Below are 23,637 nucleotides of genomic sequence, written 5' to 3' on the forward strand. Positions count from 1 at the left end.
TGTTTTAAATTTTGTATATTGTCTCGTGTGTTTTAATGCCTAATATAAATTGTTTTTTAACTACTTTATATTTTATTGTATTGTATTGTTGTTTTTATTTGCATTGAATTTTTGCAAGATCTGTAAGCCGCCTGGAGTTCCCTCGGGTGAGAAAGGTGAGATAGAAATGATGTAAATATATAAATAAATAAATAAATGATGACTTCCTTAGTTGACTATGGGCAATGTGGTTTTCCTCTTTTCCTGTAGTATCCTATTTGACAAAGCATTTTTCTCTTTTTTTTGGGGGGGGGGGGTGAGTCATGCCTTACCTTATCATTATACTTGGGAAATTCCATGCATTAGGAGCTGTGTAGATGGGTCTAGTTGTCCTCTGTTTTATCCCAGTAGTTTGTTGAGTGCCTTCCAACCTGGGAGTGTCATCTTGGATTATAAGAGTTTTCTTGGTAAAAGCCATTCAAAAGGAATTGACCATGTTTTTTTCTGCAAAGCTAAAGAACGGGTTAGCTATGGGGTCAGCGCCTATTTGATCAACAGCGTAGTGTCTTGCCTTCAAGGAGCATGCAATCCCACCGCCATTATAAATGACAGAAGAGTAAATCATTTCAGATTAACTGGCAATGGTACTGGGTAAACACAGAGCTTTTACATATTTTAATCTTTCCTGTGGGTGCTCTGACATTCAACCAGTATTTCATGTGTTAATAAGAGTGTTGGTAAAATACAATACACAAATGGAAAGGACAATATCTTCAATGAGCCAATATCCAGATGGCACAAACTTCTAAAAGTAACAAGTCAAAAGTGTAAGCTACCAACATGTTCCTACCCTGAGAAAGCTATTATTGACACCCAAGGCTGTGTAAGACATATATGTGTAAAACTGTGAGAAGTATCCCTTGAGGAAGTTTTCCATCCTGACACTCACTTCTAAAGTCTCCCCGGAAAAAAAATATGGCCTTTGAACTTCCAAGAACTGATTCAACTTCAGCATTTAAATTGTTATTGTATCTTATGTGGGTTGCTGGATTTACACTGAAGCTGAGTTTTCTTAAGATTCATTGATTCATTCTTCAAAATTTATCTATAGTGCCTTTAAAGGAAAAGTCTTCATAAGATGTGCCTAAATGGATCAAGTAACTACCCAAGCTCTTATCACTAGTATACTTTTTTTTTAGCGTTTTCTGTCTGAGCTGTTCTCTGTACACTCAGAAGTCATTTAAAAACTATTATTATATTCTGGTATATTTTGTTGTTCTTTTCTGCTGTCAGATTGACATGAACTTAAGGCAACTCTATATAATGAGAGACATTCAAGGCATCTTGTTATTTACAGTCCTGCTAAGACCCTCATACTCAGGTCTATAACTTTCTTTATTGAAGCAGCCCACCTGCAATATGCTCTTCTATTTTCCCCTGTAATGAAAGATATATTTTAATTCAATATTCTATCAATGTATGTTATTTATTATTTATTATATATCATCTTTTCCTGGAGAGGGAATCAACATGAATCAACTAAAACCTAGCAATAAAATTTCAAAAACAATTTAAAATAATCACAATAAATAGTATAAAATCATGAATTGACATACAAGTGAAAAACAAGGTATGATAGAGGTCAAGAGATTATTGGGACTGTCTAGCAAGATACGTAGGGCCACAAAGGCCCCCAACTGCCATAGAGGTTGGGATAGGAGGAAAACAGTAAGAACTTCCAGCCAGTGTGCTATTATTCCATTGTTGGGAAAATATCCTGGCACATATACTGGGATATCTCTACTTTAGGGGGTTTTCACTCAGTCTCATTCAGGCCCACCTAGAGGAGCTATGGTCACTACAGTGGATTAGCTACCTCAGGAATTGGATTGAAACACTGCAACCTTGTTGGTTCTCTTGGGTCTCTTGCTGGTTTTCAACACACTGGTTGTGGTAGGCACTCTAGAAAGACCTTGTTGGAATAGCAAGTTCAAAATATGGTGCAGGAAGATAATTTTCAGTTTTTTCTGATCTATGATATCCCTTTAGATTCCAGCTTGATTCCAATCCTTTTTTTACATTTACTCCTAAGAGTCTGGTGAGCCTAAAGATTTGGAGCTTATGACAACATATTATCTTGTTTTTACCAGTTACCAGTGGCTAACACCAGCTTTCCCCAACCAAGGTCCCTTCAGCTGCATTGGAATACAGTGCTAAAAATGAGGGGAACTTGCTGGAAATTAAGGGAAATATCACTGAAGACATCTGAACATCATCAGAATACAGAAAGCCATTGTGAACAAACCCCAAAAAATCACTGTAAAATATTGCAATGGGTCCTTGGTATCCACTGACATTTGATTCCATTACCCCCATGGATATCAAAATCTAAGGATACTGATGTCCATTATATAAAATGGTGTAGTAAAATAGTGTCACTTATATAAAATGGCAAAATCGAAATTTGCTTGCTAGGTTTTTTTGTTTTGTTTTTGTTCTATTTTGGTTTGGTTTGGGTTTTTGTTTTTCTTGTTGTTATTTTCAAGCTGTGGATGATGGAATCCATAGATATGAAGGACCAGCTGTACTTCCTATAAAATTGTATGCCTCAACTCTCTGTACACATATGTATACAGTTTAAGAAGGCTTGTTGTTATTGTTTATTCGTACAGTCACTTCCGACTCTTTGTGACCTCATGGACCAGCCCACGCCAGAGCTTCCTGTCGGCCGTCCCCCCCCCCCAGTTCCTTCAAGGTCAAGCCAGTCACTTCAAGGATACCATCCATCCATCTTGCCCTTGGTCGGTCTCCTTTCCTTTATCCTTCCCTTTTCCCCAGTATCATAATCTTTTCCAAGCTTACAATAATTAAACTTGCAATGGCTAAAATCAGAAGTCATAAAAGCAGAGCAGATAACTTTTCAGTCTTCCATAAAATTGCTTCAACCTGGCAAATTAAAAACCTGTCAAAAAATCTTTACTATCTAGAAGGTAATCTGAGAAATCATCCAACCCTAATGGAGTAAGCTGTTCTACAAACCTGGGGAGATCACTGAAGAATTTTCATCTCTTTTTGCAATGAACTGTGATTCCAACATAAAGCAAAAATGATCAACCTTACCATTCCTTCTCTTAACCTCCCACCCCACATAATCAACTAAAAACATTCTATAAAATACACATATTAAAGCATATTTCCATAAAATACATATTAAAATACACAGAACAAAAATTAAAAATAAGACACACGTTTAAAAATTATGATTAAAACTGACTGGGTAGGCCTGCCAGAAGAGATGTCCTCAAATGTGTTTTAAGTTCCAATTGCTAATTTAGCTGTCAGATCTCTTCCAGCAGGTCCTTCCAGTCTTGGGGCAGCCGATGAAAAGGTCATCTGGGTGAAGGTTGCCAGTTGGGTTCTGGCTAGTTGGAGCAGACATCCCCCAGAGGACCCCAGTGTTCAGAGCGGTTTGTACAAGCGAAGGCAATCCTGTAGGACCCAAACCATGTACAGCTTTAAAGGTCAAAACCAATATTTTGTACTTTGCCCAGGAACTAACTGGCAGCCAGTGGAGTGATTTTAGTATGGGTGCAATATGTTCCCTCCCGGATGTTCCTGTACACAATCTGGCTGCCATATTTTGAACCAACTGAGTTTACAAACCTGGTATAAAGGTAGCACAATGTAAAGGGTGTTGCAGAAGTCCAACCTTGAGATTACACCACCATCTTTAGGTCCTCGAACTCTAGGAAGAGGCACAGCTGGCATATCAGCCAAAACTGATAGTAAGCACTCCTGAGTATCTACACTTGGGCTGATATTTGAAGAGATGGATCCAGGAGCACCCCCAGCCGCAGGCACAGTCTTTCAGGGGGATAGAATGGCACCTTGTGAGATGACACATAACAGCTCCTTTCTTGAGGAGCAGCTATCCTCAAGCACTACCATCTGGAGCCTTTCTGAAAGATATGATCAGAATCATTGCAGCACAGTGCCTTCGATTCCCAAACTACAGAGGCATTCCAGAAGTTTTAATAGCAAAAAGTTGATTTTGATAGTGGATAGTACAGTATGAACCCCCATATCTGCAGGAGATATGTTCTCAGACTTAGCGTAGGTAAGTAAAACCATGGATAATAGCAAACCCTAAAGAAATTAAGGACATCTGGCCCAAGTATATCACAGAGTTGTGCTGCAGGATCTGGAAAATGCCTAGAGACTACATGTTTAATTGAATGTGAATAAATAAAACCTGCTGAACAAGTAACCGAGGTTGCTACTGGATTGGGATTTTACCATAGCAAAGGAAACCTGAACAAGCTCACCACTCCCCAAATGAACTACACCTTATCTGCATTAACCATACCTTTTGCATTCTGGGATCAAGGCGTTGAACATATTTGACAAATGAAGCTTCAAAGCTCTGTTTTTCTCATGTGAGATGCTCTGCTGAAATTTCCTGTGTCCAGAATGTCCTGTTTGTTTCCAGTCCTAATTATATGGTCCAAAATGGAAATCAAAATAGAACATTATGCACACATCTTGTCCAAAAAGAGAGAGAACACCACAACACATAACTAAAATATTAAACCCTACTATAACAACACCAGAGTTTCTACATCATACTTGTTGCATAGGTTTTTAAATTTTCAACTTGCTCTAAATTGGAAGACGGGAGGGGGAATAGGCTGTTTTTTGCATTAGGATTAGGTGTATGTTAATCCTAAAATTTCTATTTGCTGGCTACTCTTAGAAATATAAATACAAAGGCTGAACCAGAAGAAAAATGTTGCATCCCTAGGTACTCCATTTGCTGAATACTCTGTTCCATTCCCTCTTTACCTATGGTTTTTCATTCCCTGACTCAGGGTGTATTTACAATGTAGAACTAAGGGAGTTTGACACCACAGTAACCACAGATTTGCTTTGAACTGGATTATATGGCAGTGTAGACTCATATAATCCAGTTCAAAGCAGATAATGTGGATTATCTGCTTTGATAATCTGGGTTATATGGCAGTGTAGAAAGGGCCAAGATCAGAGACATAAGGAAAGAAAAAATTAGGCAGATAAAATTAAGAAAAGATAAAATTAATCACAAACAAATTGTATTTTTATATTTATATGTCAGACTCTCGCATTTTTAAAATTTAATGATTGTTTGAGCTTTAGAGAGTTTAAGGGCTTTTAAAACCAGAAGTCTGTAGTTTTCTGCCTTCTCTATTTTAATTATTTATTTATTTATTATATTTAATACATTTATATCTGTGATGAGTTATGGGCCATGTAGTCCCGTTTCTGGCACTGTAGTCCCAGATGAAGAGGAGAACTTGGGTTTTTCACCGTCTCAGTCAGAATTGGAACCTTCCCAGCCAGATTTGGGAACCTTGCACCTGCAAGAGATTTGTCTTCCAGAAATCTGTCAAACAAGCCCTGAGCCTGAATCTCCTGTGTTTTCTCGCCACGAGTTTTGTAAACATCAGAGAGCGGTTCAAGCGGCCTCTCGTAGGAGTGCTAGGATAGCTGCTAAGAATTCAGCTGATTAAGCCTGCTTTCCATGGGAAACCTTAAGGAGTCATGCATCTGGACTCAGAGATTAGCTTTCGTTTCTAGTTCCCCAGAGAACTGCTCTTTGGTGGGAAAACTAGACCCTATTTAGGTGTTTTACCCACAAAGACATCTTGCGGAGTCAATTCGTCAGCTACTGGAGTAAGTTGTGTGTGGACAGCGCACTCCGTTTCCAAGCCTCGTTCCTGTTTCAAGCCTTGTCCCTGATTTCAAGCCTTCGCTCCTGTTTCCAGCCTTGTTTACCTTCGCGGACCTTGCCTTGTTTTCCAGGACTCAGCCTCGCTTTGTTTTCCCGGATTTTACCAAGTAATTCCACGGATCTTGTTCTTGCTCCTCGTTACCTTGTTGTCTTGAATCAAGCCTTGTGTTCCAAGTATCAAGTTATTTCCTAGCCTTGCTCAAGTTCATGGACTAAAGGACCTTGTCACCTCCCCTCACTTGCTTGGCAAGTGAGTGTTTCGGTTATTGGATTACAACTTTGGACCTTAATATTTCATATTGGACATTGTTTCTTTGGACTAATTTTGACCTTTCCTGAAAGGTCTAACTCTGGACTATTTTCTACACTTGTTTTTATTAACTTTATATACTCCTTCAATAAAGATATTAGATAGATTCTGGCCTCTGTGTATGGTTATTGGTGCCCTGCAGCCTGGGTCCTGACAATATCCCGCCCTTCTCACCCCGAAGTGGACTCAGAGCAGCTTACAAATTAAATTTACATGCAATATTATATTATTAGTATAGCACAATACTGGCTATAAATTACTATATTGTACTATATCAATATATTGGAATATTATTAGTAATATTACATGTAATATATAATATATAATTAATATTATATATTATATTTATTAAATATTATATATTATATTTTGACTGGAAAATTTCTATATGTCAATTGAATAAAGTCATGTAGGTGATGAATATGGATAGACTCACATATTGGCTATCTCCAAATCAAGGTCTACCAAAGAAGGAAACCAACTGGGACCTGGTAAAGGACTATTTAAAACAAATGAAATTTGATCATACTGCTGAACAGATACAATCTTAGAGACTAATGGGGGGGAAACAAAGTTCTTCATGCTGCGTCCAGAGAAATTGAAAAAAATTAAACCAGATTCACGGATCAAGGCTACACTTAGAAACACAGTAGTGAATAACAAATATGGCTCTAAAGATTCATATAATAAAGTCTAAGATGGTCCCAAACTCCCGTTGCTATGCAACTAGGGTCTGTATTGGATACAAATACTTGAATGAGTGAGGGAACTGTGGTGTCCTCTTTTTGTGTTTAAAAAAATTAAAGCAAATCTGAGAGTCCTCTGAGAATTCTTTGTCTCACACTTTACTCAAAGTACTTCAAGATCCAGAACCCTTCCACACAGCCATATAACCCAGAATATCAAGGCATACAATTCACAATATCTGCTTTGAGCTATGTTATCTGAGTCCACACTGCCATATAATTCAGTTCAATGTGGACTTTATACAGCTGTGTGGAAGGGGCCCCAGAGAAGTACAAAACTGTTCCCAAATGCTTAGCTTCTCATTTCTCCTTCAACTTGACCTTCCTTCCACTAGACACCAAGAATCTGGTCTTGCAACAAATAGTTAAATGTTTGTTGTTACTGTAGATTGCAAATAACTTCATTAACCAAAGGTGGGGATTATGTAGCCCTTCAGCAAATCCTAAAGCTTAAGTCAATATATCATCATCATCATCATCATCATCATCATCATCATCATCCCCCCCCCTTACTGGGATCTGCACGCATCATCTGAATAATAATAATAATAATAATAATAATAATAATAATAATAATATCCTCAGCTGCTGTAAGAAAATCGCACAGACGGACTACACACAGAGGCACAACTATGCGGCCCAATTGATTCATTGGAATTTATGTCACAAGTACCACCTGCCAGTAGTAAAGAATTGGTGGGATCACAAGCCTTCAAAGGTAGTGGAAAATGAACACGCAAAAAAAAAAAAAACTGTGGGACTTTCGAATCCAGGCTGACAAAGTTTTGGAACACAACACACCAGACCTCACAGTTATGGAAAATAAAAAAGTCTGGATTACTGATGTTGCCATACCAGGTGACAGTCGAATTGACGAAAAACAAAAGGAATAACTCAGCCATTATCAGGACCTCAAAATCGAAGAGCAAAGGTTCTGGCATAAACCAGTACAGGTGGTCCCGGTGGTAATTGGCACACTGGGTGCCGTGCCAAAAGATCTCAGCCGGCATTTGGAAACAATAAACATTGACAAAATTACGATCTGTCAACTGCAAAAGGCCACCTTACTGGAATCTGCACATAACATCTGAAAATACATCACACAGTCCTAAACACTTGGAAAGTGTTCGACTTTTGATTTTGTGATACAAAATCCAGCATATATATCTTGTTTGCTGTGTCATACTATGTCTTTGTGTCAACAACAACAACAACAACAACAACAACTTTATTTTTAGACCGCCGTCTCTTCCCAGAGGGACTCAGGGCAGTTCACATACATATAAAAGGCAAACATTCAATGCCACAATTAAAACACAATATAAAAATATCCAATGTTGAGGTATGCAGGGACATCTCTAGGGCTTCACAATTCCCACCTCTGCTTTAAATCAGTATTGATCAGCAATAACAGCACTGCAACAGTAGCACAAAAGAGGATTGACAGCAGTCTAGTGGTCTGTTAAAGAGGCCAAAGGATGGCATCAATTACATTTTTTCACCACCAAATTTATTTAAAAATGGTCCAGGAGCTGAAATATATTCCTGTTTAACTCCTGTGGGTGTGCAGACAGGTGCCCTGCACAATCGTGGACATGTGTTATCACACAAGCATCAGATTAATTTAATGGCCTCAAGTTCATTCCATTTGTCTTGAAGAATAAGATCAAACACTGGCTTAAAATCTATAAAATCCAAGTAAAGCACTCCACCAACCTGGAAGCCTTAGTTTTCTGCAAGACGCTACATAATGAGACCCTGATCTATAGTTGATTATCCTGTTCTAAACCCTGCCTGCACATCCTATGAGATGTTTGCCCAATCTAATTAATTCAGTTTAAAGGATCTGCTTTTTGCTAACATTCAACAAATTGGGCATTAACTGTTATAATCAGGGAGTTCAAACCCCAATCACTTGGAGACCTAATCCAGAACTTTCTTTTTTTATCTCTTTTATTAAAAATTATATTTACAGAGACTTTTCATACAATGTCAGCACATTTTAATAGGTGAGAGCTGTTCAGCAGTGGAATATGCTGCCTTGGAGCATGGTGGAGTCTACTTCTCTGGAGGTTTTTAAGCAGAGGCCTGTCAAGAGTCCTTTGATTGTGTGTTCCTGCATGCATGCAGAAGGTTGGACTGGATGGCCCTTGTAGACTCTACCAACTCTATAATTCTATGGCCTTTTCCTTTCCTTCTTCCTTTCCTTTCCTTTCTTTGTAACCCTATTTTAAACCCCTTCTTCCTAGAAGCCTACACACTTTTTTTTTTTTGCAGGCTTGGAAAGCAGAGACAATCAGCAGCCGAGGTTGGTGTGGCTTTGCCAGATGTTGAAGTTGAAGTCTTCACATATTAGAAGCCTAAATTAGGATATTAGTGTCCTCTTGTCATTCAGTCTTGATCAGCCTTTGCCACCTTCCCTGTCTGTTATAAAGTGTTATCTAATGTCAAGAATAAGTCTGGTGCAATGTTTTGTGTTTTCTTTTTGTGGTAAGATCCAATTTCTTGGGGATGAAAAAGGTTTGTGGGTCTTTCAACCCCTTAAAGGATTTTTGGGATAAAGCATACAGAGCCTGCCCAGTTTGGGAGCAAAACAGCATGCCTCCTCTCAGGTGACAGGAAAACCACACCGTGGTGGTGCATCCAAGTGAGTTCCATAGATGTCACTCTGTGGTGGCTCAATGCGAGTCAGATCATGGGTTATTGGCTTACTGGATGACAGATATGACATTTGATCACTGAATATTTGCATCATGCCAAGCCAGTTGTATAAAACTGTTATAATAAAGTTGTGGCCTTTTAAAAGAAAAATCTCTTTGTGGTTACGTGAGTTATTTCCTTTGCCAGATTTTCATTTATTTTCCTGCTCCTGGGCATACTTTCAGTATCTCCTGGGTTCTTCTCTATTGCTTAGCCATGCCAGTGCTCGGATTAAGTACAACAGATATTTATCTGACTGTAATCAAACTGACAACCAACAATATTTTGCATGATTTTGGGGAAGCGGGGAGAGGTAATTGCAATCTGCATGTTGAAAATGTGGGCCAGCTTTCACTGAAATAAACCATTGAAATCTATGAACATCAAAGTTGGGGACATAAAAGGCAAAAAGAGTAAATTGTAGTATGATGGAATAACTGTTTAATTACATCAAATTCTATATAATTTGAGAGATTACTGTTGATCTTATGTCTAAATTCTCCCCCTCTTCTGAATAAAACACTGTTGAAAGCCATGGAACTGATGAGAGTTCTGTTTGATAATTTGGAACGTTGGAAATGAGTCACAAAGTTGTCTGTATTTTGCTGCTTCCTTGTTGCAGAGCAACGGACAGCACCATGTAAAACTGAGATACTACATACAATCTTAACCAGAAAGAGGAGAGTCAAACAAGTTTAGATAATGGAATATATGAAGCATAACCTGTCTTTGAATATTGCATACACTTACATAAAGGAGGTCCATCAATGCCATTTTTAATTGGATTGCTGTAAGTATTTCGGGCTATATGGCCATGTTCCAGAAGCATTCTTTCTTGATGTTTCACTCACACCTATGGCAGGCATCCTCAGCGGTTGCGAGGTCTGTTGGAACTAGGCAAGTTGGAACTAGGCATTTTAAATGTTGAATGAAGTAAAACCCCAAACAGCCCCTTTGTCGCTTGGCTCAATGAAGAAGAAAGGAGCAGTATGCTCTAATGGGGCCCAGAGAACAACCATCATGCAGAGGGGAAAATATCTGGAAGCTAAAGCAGAGTACTTTTTAAACGCATATTATACTTTGCCAGTTGTGGTCCAAGCAATAATAATCTCATTTTACTTAGTTATTAATTCACCGGTAATATTCAAGCTCAGCTACTGTGAAGTGTAGTAGTAGTCAGCCCACTACATTCTCCAAGATTAGGGGCACAGAATCCTTATGGAAGTGAAAAACTGCAAATAAAGAAATTGCTATTTTTATCTGAGAAAATACCATTTTGACAATCTCTGAGTCCTCCAACATGACACGATATTTAACTTCCACTGGAAGCTACATAACTATAGAATTGCAATAGAGGTCCTAAAGATTCCTTGAGAAGTGTTCTCTTTAGAAATGTCTAGGTAACTGACCAGAATTACACTGGAGAACTTAGGGCACAGGAATGTAGCCGGAGGGGGGGGGGGGGCTTGAGAGGCTTCAGCCCCCCCCCCCAAAAAAAAAAATTCTCAGGGTGGTCTGCGAGAAGGTCTTACATTTATTATTTAAACTGTTATGTTTATTCATATCATGATCTGATCACCATGCTCAATATATCCCATATGCATGGGGGTACTGGGATAACGATACAAAAGGTTTGCTAGGATAGATCCTCTCTCATTCAGACTCAGCCTCCCCCCCCCCCCCCCTGCCGAATCAAAATCCTGGCTATGGGCCTGCTAAGGCACGTGGGTCAAACTCCATGCCCACTGGCCAAATCCAGACCACCATGTCATTTTATCTGGCCCTCCAGATGCTGGACCACAACTCCTCATCCTCATTATAACTAGAACTGATGGGAGATGTGGTAACAGTAACATCTAGAAGCCTGCACTTTGTTCTATTTAGTCAAGACAACTGGGTTTGAATTAAGATACAAGACTTGTGGATATGATGTCTGGCTTTAAAATGTCCTTTAACCTTTCCCCAACTTCAGAGCCACAAGTGCTATTGGGCTGCAATTCCCATTATACCAAGTCTGCATGGTGAATCATCAAAAGTGCTGGTAGTTGTCATTCAGTAACATCTAGGGACCCAAATTTGGGGGGGGGGGGTGTAAAGAGAACTGACTACTCTACACAGATTCTCCGTCCATGGATCCAACCACCCTTTGAAGGCAACCATAAGGCTGGTATGGCCCTAAATGAAAATGAGCTGATCTAAATCATGAGTTGACCTAGGTCATGAACATGACCTAGAGAAAACATTTAAAATGGAAGCCATGAATAATCAAATCCACAAAAGTCAAAATCACAAGTGCAGAGGAACAGCTATATACCTTTAAAGATGACACTTCACTGGGTCACCAGAGTACCTGCGACCTCTTCATTGAACCATTCCCACTGTTCAGTGATGTATTTCTGAGCCCACTTTAAAGTGCAAGATATGACTTATAAAAACTTACATGGTTTGGGACAAATACTTGAAGGACAACCTTCACTGGCATCGCATTTCCCACACGTTAGGTTCAGCAGCATAGGTTCCCTTATCTTGCCTGCCATTAAAAGCAAAGCCTTATCTATGAGGGATCAATGCCCATCTTTACTGACTTTTAAGAACACCCTGTAAGATTCTTTTATTTATTTTCCTTCAATTTTGTTGTATTGAATGTTATTGGATTGCTGATGATCTTAGATACATTTATTGATTTTATTTGCGAGGTTATTTACTGCTTGTTCTGATTGATATCTGATGTTTAATGTTATTTAAATACTATCTTGGATGAGGATTCTGCACTTTTTAATGTGTACTAAAACATTTTAAACAAACAAATAGATCATGCTTCAGGACTTCATTTATCTAGGTACCTATTGTCCAGATGAAGTAAAATATTTCTAGAAACACTCAGAAGTGGAACATTTTGAACAGAAAGTTACTGGGCCAGGTTGATTCCTGGGGAAAAAAAGTGTTCTCTCTTTCAAATTAGGTAAAAATACATTAAAGCCAAATTAGCAATAAAACCTAGGACTTCGAGTTTGTGCTTTTTCAACATTATGTACAGTCTCAAACATTACGTGTTCTGAATGAGGCAGGTAGGAGGAAGAGTTGATGGAAAGGTCAATTCATCATAAAAATAAGGTGACATAAAATTTGTATATAGAACAGATGACACTGCGTTACAACAAAACCAAAAAATGTCTAGATTAAAAAGAAAATTAAAAGAAGAAATTATGTAACTATTCATTGATCAAGAATTGACAGGAAAGCCCAGCATTCCAAAATTTACATGTGATTTGAAACAAAGAAGTACCAGAATTTCTATAAATATATTCACTAAATTGAGATCCAACATTTTATATATATATATATACATACATACATACATACACACACACACATATATACACACACACCCTTTTATTCATTTGTAAGTTAATTAAAATTTTAGATTTAGTTATTCTCCCTCACTGGTCTAAATGTGCTTCTGTACAAATAAAACTAATTAATCTTTATGCTGTACCTGTGAACTGCCATTAATAAACAATGACATAAGTGCAACTGTTAGTGACACTTACCACATTTACCTTGTTATCAATTAATCTGATTCCTTCAATAATAGTCCACAAACTTTTGTCCCATGGACAGAACTGCCCCAGGACGAAGTGCCAAGAACACTGTATTCATTACATGGCAACACTGTCCAATTCAATTAGAAATCTTTGTCTAACTGGCATTATATACCATGGCTGAAGAAACGTCATGCTATTCTTCCTCAAAGACAAATAAACTGGTTTTAATGGACATTTAGACCATATTTATTTATTTATTTATTTACAACATTTCTATCCCGCCCTTCTCACCCGAAGCGACTCAGGGTGGCTTACAACAACAGGCAAAATTCAATGCCAAACAAAATCAGTAAAAAACAACACATTTAAAACCATTGACAATAATCCATAAAATACATTATTCAAGCTTAAAAACATATATTTACTTAATTCCATTCTTCCAAAAAATCTTGCACATAGACCTTAGTTCAGACCATGTCAATATAGTACTTACTCATTAAATGCTTGCGCACAAAGCCATGTCTTAACGTTCTTCCTGAAGCCCAGAAGAGTTGGGGCCTGCCGGATATTACTGGGGAGGGTGTTCCACAGCCGAGGAGCCACTACTGAGAAGGCCCTGTCCCTCGTTCCCACCAGCCACGCCTGTGAGGCAGGTGGGACCGAGAGCAGGGCCTCTCCAGACGATCTTAGCGTTCTTGATGGTTCATAGGAGGAGATACGTTCAGACAGGTAAGTTGGACCAGAACTGTTTAGGGCTTTGTAAGTCAAAACCAGCACTTTGAATTGGGCTCGGTAGCATATCAGCAGCTGGCATAACAGTGGAGTAGTATGCTCCCTGTATGCCTCCCCAGTTAACAATCTGCCTGCCACCCGTTGTACTAATTGGAGCTTCCGGGCCATCTTCAAAGGCAGCCCCACGTACAGCGCGTTGCAGTAATCCAAACGGGATGTAACCAGAGCGTGGACTACCATGGCCAAGTCAGACCTCCCAAGGAACGGGTGCAGCTGGCGCACAAGTCTTAGTTGTGCGAATGTTCCCCTGGCCACTCCCGAGACCTGGGATCCAGGCTCAGCGATGAGTCCAGGAGAACACCCAGACTGCAAACCTGTGTCTTCAGGGGGAGTGTGACCCCGTCAAACACAGGCTGCAACCCTATTCCCTGTTTAGCCTTGCGACTGAACAGGAGGACCTGTCTTGTCTGGATTCAATTTCAATTTGTTCGCCCTCATCCAGTCCGACACAGCGGCCAAGCACCGGTTCAGGATCTGAACAGCCTCCTTAGTGACAGGTGGGAAGGAGTGACAGAGATGGACATCATCTGCGTACAGATGACACCGCACCCCAAAACTCCGGATGATCTTTCCCAGCGGCTTCATGTATATGTTGAACAACATGGGGGACAGCACCAACCCCTGCGAGACCCCACAAAACAATGGTTGCGGGGCCGAGCAGGTGTCCCCCAATGACACCATCTGGGAAAGACCTCTAGAAAAGACAGGAGCCACTGCAAAACAGTACCCCCAAGCCCCATTCCGGCAAGGCGTCCCAGAAGGATACTGTGGTCAACGGTATCGAAGGCCGCAGAGAGGTCCAACAGAACCAGCAGTGACACACTCCCCCTGTCCAGTTCCCGGCGTAGATCATTGACTAAGGCGACCAAGGCTGTCTCGGTACCATGTCCCGGCCTAAAGCCAGACTGCACCGGGTCTAGAAAATCAGTGTCTACCAAGAATGCCTGGAGTTGTGCGGTCACCACACTTTCCACGACCTTGCCCAAAAAGGGAAGATTGGAAATAGGCTAATAGCTGTCCAATTGAGTGGGATCCAGTGATGGCTTTTTCAACAGTGGTTTGATCACAGGCAATTTGAGGCTCGCTGGAAATATGCCTTCCCAAAGGCATATTTCCACCATCTTCACCACCATCTTCACCCACTCGGCCAATCCCCCTCTGGCTTCTCTCACCAGCCAAGATGAGCCAAGGTCTAGGATGCATGTGGTAGTCTTCACCTCTCCAAGCACCTTGTCCACATCTTCAGGCTGAACCAATTGAAACGAATCCATCAAAACTGGACAAGCAGGTGCTCATGCTACATCCTCGGAGACTGCCTTTAATATGGTGTCAAAGCCAGAATGGATCAAAGTGACTTTGTCCGCAAAGAACCAAGCAAATGCTTCACAGTGGGCTGCCGAGTTGTCAGGGTTCCCGTCTTGGGAGACAGGATATCACAAACCTCTGACAACTTGAACAGCTCCGCCAGACGGTTCTGTGCGGATACAATATTAGCTGCAAAGAAAGAATTCTTTGCAGCGTCTACTGCCGCAGCGTATGCCCTAAGATAGGAACATAGCTGTGTTCGGTTTGACTCGCTCGGCTCTGAACGCCACACGCACTCTAGTCCCCTCTTCTTTCGCTTCATCGCTGCCAGCTCCTCAGTAAACCAAGGAGATGGTTTAGCTCGGGTACTCGAGAGGGGCCGTTCCGGGGCGATCGTGTCTATTGCCCTATTCACCTCCTTATTCCAGAGGGCAACCAGAGCATCGACAGAAACACCAGCCGAGGAGGCGGGAAACTCCCCAAGAGCCATCAGAAATCCATCCGGATCCATAAGCCTCCTGAAGCGGACCATTTTAATAGGTCCTCCACCCCTGCAGAGGTTAGGTGGCGCAGTAAGTCTAAACCTGATCAAGTGATGGTCGGTCCATGGCAACAGAGCAATGGTAAGCTCTAGGCTTGATCGATCCATGAAAAATTTGATTCTAAACTCGTTTCAAAACTAGAGGGGGCAGTTTTTCGTTTTTGTTGCTAATAACGAATTTGGCCCCCAAAATTTTTCGAAATTAACGAAAATTCGTTATTTTCAAAATTAATTCGTTAATGGCGGACGCGCATGCGCGGTGGCCCAAAAACAGCCCGAAGGGGGGGGGGACTTAGGGGGCTCTCCTGCCCTCATTTTTTGAGTGATCTTCTTCAAACTTGGTACAGTGGTAGAACACATTTAACACTGATAGCTCACCAAAATGTGGAACGTTTCCCTTATCCTCTGATTTTTGGCAAATTTTCATAGCTTTTATAATAAACCATTTTTTAATAATTGCAGAAATCTGTTCCTGGTTTGAAAGTCTTATTTCCTGTTAAATTGGGTTGTCTTTACTGTGAAAGTCATTGTTCTACTTCAGAAACTTTGTTTTTGTGGCTGAAACTTTGTTAAATTGGTGTGTGTGTGATATATATTGTGTATATATATATATATATATATATAGTCCCTGCTTGTGTGTGTGTGTGTGTGTGTGTGTGTGTGTGTGTAGGTAAAGGTATCCCTTGACGTTAAGTTCAGTCATGTCTGACTCTGGGGGTTGGTGCTCATCTCCATTTCTAAGCCCAAGAGCCAGTGTTGTCCATAGACACCTCCAAGGTCATGTGGCCGGCATGACTACATGGAGTGCCATTACCTTCCCAGAAACACCCAGAAAATGGGAATTCCAGACAGGAAACAATCAGGGCCAGCTAATACCTCCCAACAAAGGATTCCCCCAGGTAGGAAGCAGCCAGGCTTTGAAGCTGCAAGGCTATTCAATGCTAATCAAGGTGACCAATTGCAACATTCACACTTGCCTCCCACAGACAAGAGTTCTTTCTCCCACCCTGGACCTTCCACAGATATATAAACCCCACTTGCCTAGCTTCGCACAGACGTCAAAACCTCTATGTCTGCCACAGATGTGGGTGAAACGTCAGGAGAGAATGCTTCTGGCACATGGCCATAGAGCCCGGAATACATACCACAACAGTGTGATCCCGGCCATGAAAGCTTTCGACAACACAACCACAGTATCCATTCAAGTTCATGTAGCGTGGTATGGACTGGAGACCTGTATTGGGGGGAGGGAGGGTGCGAATCTGGGCCCCTGGGAGCAGCCGAGGACGGGCCTGGCCCACACCCCCTCGCATCCCGGGCCTCTTCCTCCTCACCGCCGGGCCCCTCTCGGTCTCTCCAGGCCTGAGCTGAGGCGAGGCGGCGGCGGCGGCCATTTCCCCCCTCCGTCTTCCTCCTCCTCCTCGGCCTCCTTCCCCCTCGCCCCCTCCCATTGGCTGAGCCTCCCATTGGCTGAGGGGCAAAAGGAAAGGAGTTTGGGTGATTTGCAAAAGCTTTTTTTTCTTAACGAAAAAAACGAAGAAATAAGAAAAAACGGCCTCTCGCGATTCGAAACCGCGATATCCAGACGTGTGGACAACCAAGGTTCTATATTGCTTCAAAACAAACGAAAATAACGAATTAATAACGGGTAACGGGAAAATCGAATTATTTGAGCAAGCCTAGTAAGCTCCTCTACACCGCCACATTCCTAACATCCCTGACAGAAAACCAAGTCAAGTGTGTGCCCCGCTCTGTGGGCGGGACCACATACTAGCTGGGATAGCCCCATGGTTGCCATGGTGGCCATGAAGTCCTGAGCCGCTCCAGTATATAGCATCCCAAAATTTATCTTCAATATCAATCCCAAATCTTTTACACAAAACATGTTTAGATGTCACTTGTTTGGCATAAGAGAATGCAATCAAAGGGGAATGAAGTTTGGAAGTTGTTCCTTTCATAAAATTCGTAGAATGAACAAAATCTGAAACCATGAAAATAAATATCTAATTACCTGTACTAAGGACAGTAAATAAATGACAGTAAATAAAGAACAACACTCAGAAGACAGGGGAATTCCATTAAAGAAATAATCAGGGTCAGTTAACACCTCCCAACAAAGGATTCCCCCAGGCGGGAAGAAGCCAGGCTTTGAAGTTGCAATGCTATTCAATGCTAATCAAGCTGGCCAATTGCAACATTCACATTTGCCTCAAACAGTCAAGGGTTCTTTCTCCCACCCTGGGCATTCCAGATATATAAACCTCCCTTGCCTAGTTTCCAACAGAGCTCACAACTTCAGAGGATGCCTGCCATAAATGTGGGTGGAACATCAAGAGAGAATGTTTCTGTGGCCATACAGCCCAGAAACTTCACAGCAACCCAGTGATTCTGGCTATGAAAGCCTTCAACAACACATTCTAAATAATATTTTTCAGAACTGCTCAGTGGTCATAAATGGCTTCATTCTTACACTTGGAAGTTCAAAATCCCATGGAGAGTGGGAACCCATGCTGCTTGTTGAATTTAAACAATCAAAGTATGTCTGAGAAAACCTTTTTTTGTCTACAAACAAACACAAACATAATATCATATGGTTGTTGTATGTATTCCGGGCTGTATGGCCATGTTCTAGAAGTATTCTCTCCTGACATTTTGCCCACATCTATGGCAGGCATCCTCAGAGGTTGTGAGGCAGAGGTTGTGAGGCATGCATCACAACCTCTGAGGATGCCTGCCATAGATGTGGGTGAAACGTCAGGAGAGAATAATTCTAGAACATGGCCATACAGCTCGGAATACATACAACAACCATATGATATTATGTTTGTGTTTGTTTGTAGACAAAAAAAAGGTTTTCTCAGACATATTTTGATTGTTTAAATTCAACAAGCAGCATGGGTTCCCACTCTCCATGGGATTTTGAACTTCCAAGTGTAAGAATGAAGCCATTTATGACCATCCATGGGAATACATACAACAACCCTGTGATCCCGGCCATGAAAGCCTTCGACAACATAATATCATATCTTACTATAAATACAAATCAGGCATCCAGATAGGCAATAAGTTTAAACACAGGGAACTGAAAGAAACTGAAAAACAAAAATTAATTATCCAGATTTTCAAGACTTTTTTTTTTTTTGCAATAACTCAGGCAGTATACTGGCTACTTAATTTGCAGCCAGTCCAAAGTCATAATTCTTTGAACTGGCCCCAGAAGCAGCCACACACTCCATCCCCAACCTGCAATGAGGCAGAAGTTACACAGTAGTCTGGCCAAAATCAGTTTGGTCCCGCTGGACCATCATATTTCCAAGTTTGTCGCCATCACACCTGCTGAGTGGCTACAGAGCTCTGGGAGAACTCTTACTCGTCACCATTATGCCATGCTGACATCAGGAGATGTGTCCATGTGACCAGAGACAAGGAGGGGGTAACGGCAACATGGGCCCGATTCCTGATGAGTGCAGAGAAAAGTGGACAATGGCAGTGGTGGCCTATGCAGCCAAGGATCTGTCCCCATTGGAACAGGTCATGTGATCCACACTGTACCAAAGTACATTCCTGACTTTCCTTTGCACAGGGCTAAACTGGTTGAATTGCCAGTTATCTTCAACAAGCTAGCAGGATGACATATTCTGTCCCTCTCTCCACAGACAGTCCCTTCTTTGGCCATACAAGTGACAGATTGATCTGTATTCAGGCCCAGCACTTCCACTCCAAGACTAGAAAAGCCACTGATTGGCTACTAGATACACTATGTTTCTAGCCAAACCATCTTGTTTTGCCATTACTAACCTGGCTGGCTCTGGTGTTAACATAAGCAGCACTCCAGCTGCACAACTCACTATGTCAGGTTTATACAGGATATTGGCTCGTATCTGTAATCCCTGATGATAAGTGGCCACAAACATCATGAGATCATCATCTAGACTAGTGCTTTGGAAAGATACGCAATGACTGAGGACTAGTTTCCCTGTGGAAAAGGCTAGGAAAACAACATTTAATGTGAATTCATTGATAATGTTTGCAACCATCTGAGCTCATCAGAAAAGAAAGCATAAAATCAAAACATTGAGGGAATAACTTCAACAGGAGTCTTCTTCATTCACTCAGTCGTTTCCAACTCTTCGTGACCTCATGGACCAGTCCATGCCAGAGTTCCCTGTCGGTTGTCGCCGCCCTCAGTTCCTTCAAGGTCAAGCCAGTCACTTCAAGGATACCATCCATCCATCTTGCCCTTGGTCGGCCTCTCTTCCTTTTTCCTTCCTTTCCTCCAAGTATCATGATCTTTTCCAAGCTTTCCTGTCTTCTCATGATATGGCCGAAATACTTCATCTTTGCCTCTAATATTTATTTACAGCACTTTTACCCTGCCTTTCTCACCCGAGGGGACTCAAGTATCCTTCCCTCCAGTGAGCAGCCAGAGTAACCAAAGTATTATCAAATAACTAGCAAGATCCTTTGTGTAGATGGCATGTTACCATCTGGATTGGACCACTGCAGAAAAGTCATAGTATGTGGGCCATGCCATAAGTTCAGAAATGCAGTCCCTGGGCACAAAGAAACCCAACTCAACTGTGGCTTTGTCTGAATGTGATTAAAATCCTTACTCAGCAGAGTAGACCCAGTGTAATAAACAAAACTGAAGTTAGTTGTGCCTCACTTGTCGCATTAATTTCAATGGATCTGCTATGAGTATGTTTCATCTGGATCCAATCTAATGAAATGTAAAAGTGCTATATTTAGTTTTATTATGCCTAGGGTCAGATGGTGTTCAACATTTATGTATATATTTAGTTATTGTATTTTACTTTACCTCTGTCAAGTCTGATAAAAAGTATGAAGTAGTCTGATAAAAGTAGGAAGTAGGAAAAAAGAACAATGACTATATAACTAGCAGAAGAAAATTGAAACATTTCAGCATATAAAATGAAATTAAAAGTTGTAATAAATAACAACTAAGTAACAAATAAGTAACAAAGGCAGAAAAGTAATAAAACAGTTATTTAGATGTCTGAGGATCAAACCGTTTTTCAAACTGGTCAGAAGTCAAAAAGAGGGGGGGCTTCTGTTCCAACTGTGGAAGAATGTGAAAACATCACGTATGGATTTCACAGCTACTAGGCTGCCTTCCCACACAATGTGAAAAGTCTTCATGATTAACCCCAGACTTTGAACTATTTAAGAACATAAATGATATGCCTCTCGAAGTTGGGTATCCAAACTAAGGTTTTCAAGATTCTTTGACCTTAGCTATTCTACAGCTATAATGAAACCAACTGAAACAAAAGTATTATTGTAACAATATTAAACTGACATGATCAGTGGTTCAGTGAGCTAAATCAAAATTACATTTTGTGTGGTGGTCCTGAATTGTCATCTCTGAGCAAAAACGAACAAATAACTAAATGGACATCTGATTCACTGAAATAATTTATTATTTTAAAAAGCCATTGTTTTCAACAAGTAAATCAAGAGGACTGCAGAGCAGCATAAACCAACACAAAGGGAGGAAAACAAGACCAGAAAAAAGAAACACAAAAATAGAATGACTTAATAATAAGTAATATGTTCAGTACTTACTAATCCTAGTTTATTCAAGTAAGGCACATAGAGGTAGTAAACATCAAATTTCATCAGATATTTTTGATACAGACTTCCCAGTATCAAACAGAATAACCTATTAGGTGTAAAGCAGGAATGTTTCTCCATTAAATGTTTGGAAATGATGACTACACTTTAATGAAATGTAATCAAGCACAATACATCGTCATTAGCATATGTGTATAAATACAGTCCAAACCTAGACAACAGAAAGAAAATGCCTTCAAATTAATTTTTCATGATTGGTCCCAGACTTGGGTCATTCACTGTCAATCCCTCAGAATATCTGTACACATTTTGATAAAATTATGTTTACAGAGGAAAAAAACTTATTTCAAGATAGATGACTCCTCTTGTGAATTTAAAAGCATGAACAAGCAAATTACAGTAACCGCAAAACAGGCATGTTCCAGGGCCTAGTGGAAAACACTCAATTTGATAGAAAGAAACTGCAAGTCTCAAGTCATTTTGCAATTAATTGGAACTTTAAGCTCCAATTAATTGCAATCAATTGGAACTCTAATGCTAAAAGCAGAACAAGAATGATTTACATATACATTTATTGATATTTCTTGAAACAGTCAATAAATTAAGAGATGCCAGTACAAGAAAGAAAACTTGTAAAGGTATGGAGTAAGAAACTGAACTATAACTCTACAAAGGTACTTTTACTTCCCCCATAACCAAGTGCAAGGTTCTACTAACGGCTAGTTAAAATATTCCAGGTGCATCTATTGCCTGAGGGTTTGTTTTTTTTTTAGTTTGAAACTATTGGAAATCAAGGTATAATATCAACAGCTGGCCAAATCACAACTCAAGAAGAGGAATGGAACAATGATAATGCTGCTTGGGTCACTGAATTGTATCACTGTAAATTGGTGCTGTAATATTTGGAAGCATGAGGTAAGATTCTCCACCTGGACTGCTGCTGTGAATTAGGATTTGGATCAGGGACAACACAACAAACCTGTTTTGAGAATGATTAGGTTGAGACAAAACCTACACAAAAGAAAAGTTTATTAATATGATCCAGCCGGTGTTTGTGGGTGTCTTGTGTCTTCACGTTGCCTGTTGACTTAAGGTGATCACATGAACATCATAAGATTTGCTTAGTCAAAGATGACTTTGTCTGTTCCATCCTAACCCAGGTGCTTACAGTAAAAGAAAGCATATACAGTCCTCCAGATAATAGATGCACATTTTCCTCAAAACTTATGCTACACAATTATTGTACTTTGCTTACTTTTAGGATTTGAAGGAATTCTCAGGTTTGTATTTCCTTGAGGTTAGACCTCTATTCAAGAGCTCTATCACCTCACTAAATGACAAATACCAGAATTCTGTAGGATGAAACCATGGTTGTTCAGGAGAATCAAAGCACCATAGGTGTGTATTGTGAAAGAGAACCAAGAGTATATTGTTCCCTAAACAGAGAACTTGTCTCAATGTCCACCATTCCCTAGGTTGGTGCCGCTTTCCTTTTCCCCCAAAGCAAGGGCCAAAAAGCATCAATTTCTCCCAACCTTATATATCTGAGCTGTTCATGCAAAAGCAAGTTGTAGGAACATTTGGGACAGGGCAATGCCACCTTCTCCTCTGTGACTCAGATCTCTACCAGTGGACAGATAGCCACTGACTTCCTAGCAAAATATTCCTATAGCTCATCTGCTGCCATGAATGTTTATTTTACATTTAGCTGACCCCTACCTGTTTGCACAAAAGTTTGTCTCTACTTAACTGTCTGTCTATATGACCTTTATAAGTTCTCAGGATGACTGAGTCTCTTTTTAGCTAGTGTCTTCACCCTTGCCATCTCTATTTGGAACAGTAAACACTGAGGTCCATTATCCTAAGACATGGCCCACTTGGGACTCCTCTCTTGGGAATTGTAAACAAGCCCCAACCACCCCCACTAGTTACAAATGTCAGCTCAATACAGTTATTAAAGCCAGCTTAGTAAAGTCAAAATGCCTGGTACTCTCTTGCCAAGTTATTCAAATGAAAATGATTTTGATAAAAAGTGAAGCTAAAACTACCAAACATTGACTATATTTCTTAATAAATAGGACTTTTACCTCCAATCTACTCATTCCTTCTCATAACCTTGGATCACTCTTCTAATAGCTTAGCTACTGGAATTCCACCTTGGCAATGATGGTTTGACTTTTTCTATTATTGTACATTGTGATCCTATTATCACTTCCCCATGCTCCAAAAAATCCCCCTCCCCCAAGAAGTGTGAGAGAGCTTCTTCATGTCTTCGTGTTCAATTTTATGGTATGCTTCAAGTCCAGTATTGTCAAAACATAGTCATAGAGCACATATGCATCAGCACTAGTTTTAAT

The 23,637-nt window shown here is 40.4% G+C and overlaps 1 protein-coding gene across 6 annotated transcripts in view; it reads right to left on the reverse strand.

The window, feature by feature from the left end:
• Positions 1-23,637, reverse strand: part of bckdhb (branched chain keto acid dehydrogenase E1 subunit beta) — a 102,692-nt gene that overhangs the window by 23,925 nt on the left and 55,130 nt on the right. For 2 of the 6 annotated variants that reach the window (XR_010006407.1, XR_010006404.1), the window contains exon 11: positions 312-4,470. The exons of 2 other annotated variants lie outside the window; for them this stretch is intronic. The gene's annotated coding sequence lies outside the window, so the exon portion shown is untranslated. The remainder of the gene's footprint in view (positions 1-311; positions 4,471-23,637) is intronic. 2 more of the 6 variants (XR_010006408.1, XR_010006406.1) reach the window with 2 other exon arrangements.

The sequence above is a fragment of the Anolis carolinensis genome, chromosome 1 (assembly GCF_035594765.1).
Source record: "Anolis carolinensis isolate JA03-04 chromosome 1, rAnoCar3.1.pri, whole genome shotgun sequence".
Lineage (NCBI taxonomy): Eukaryota > Metazoa > Chordata > Lepidosauria > Squamata > Dactyloidae > Anolis > Anolis carolinensis.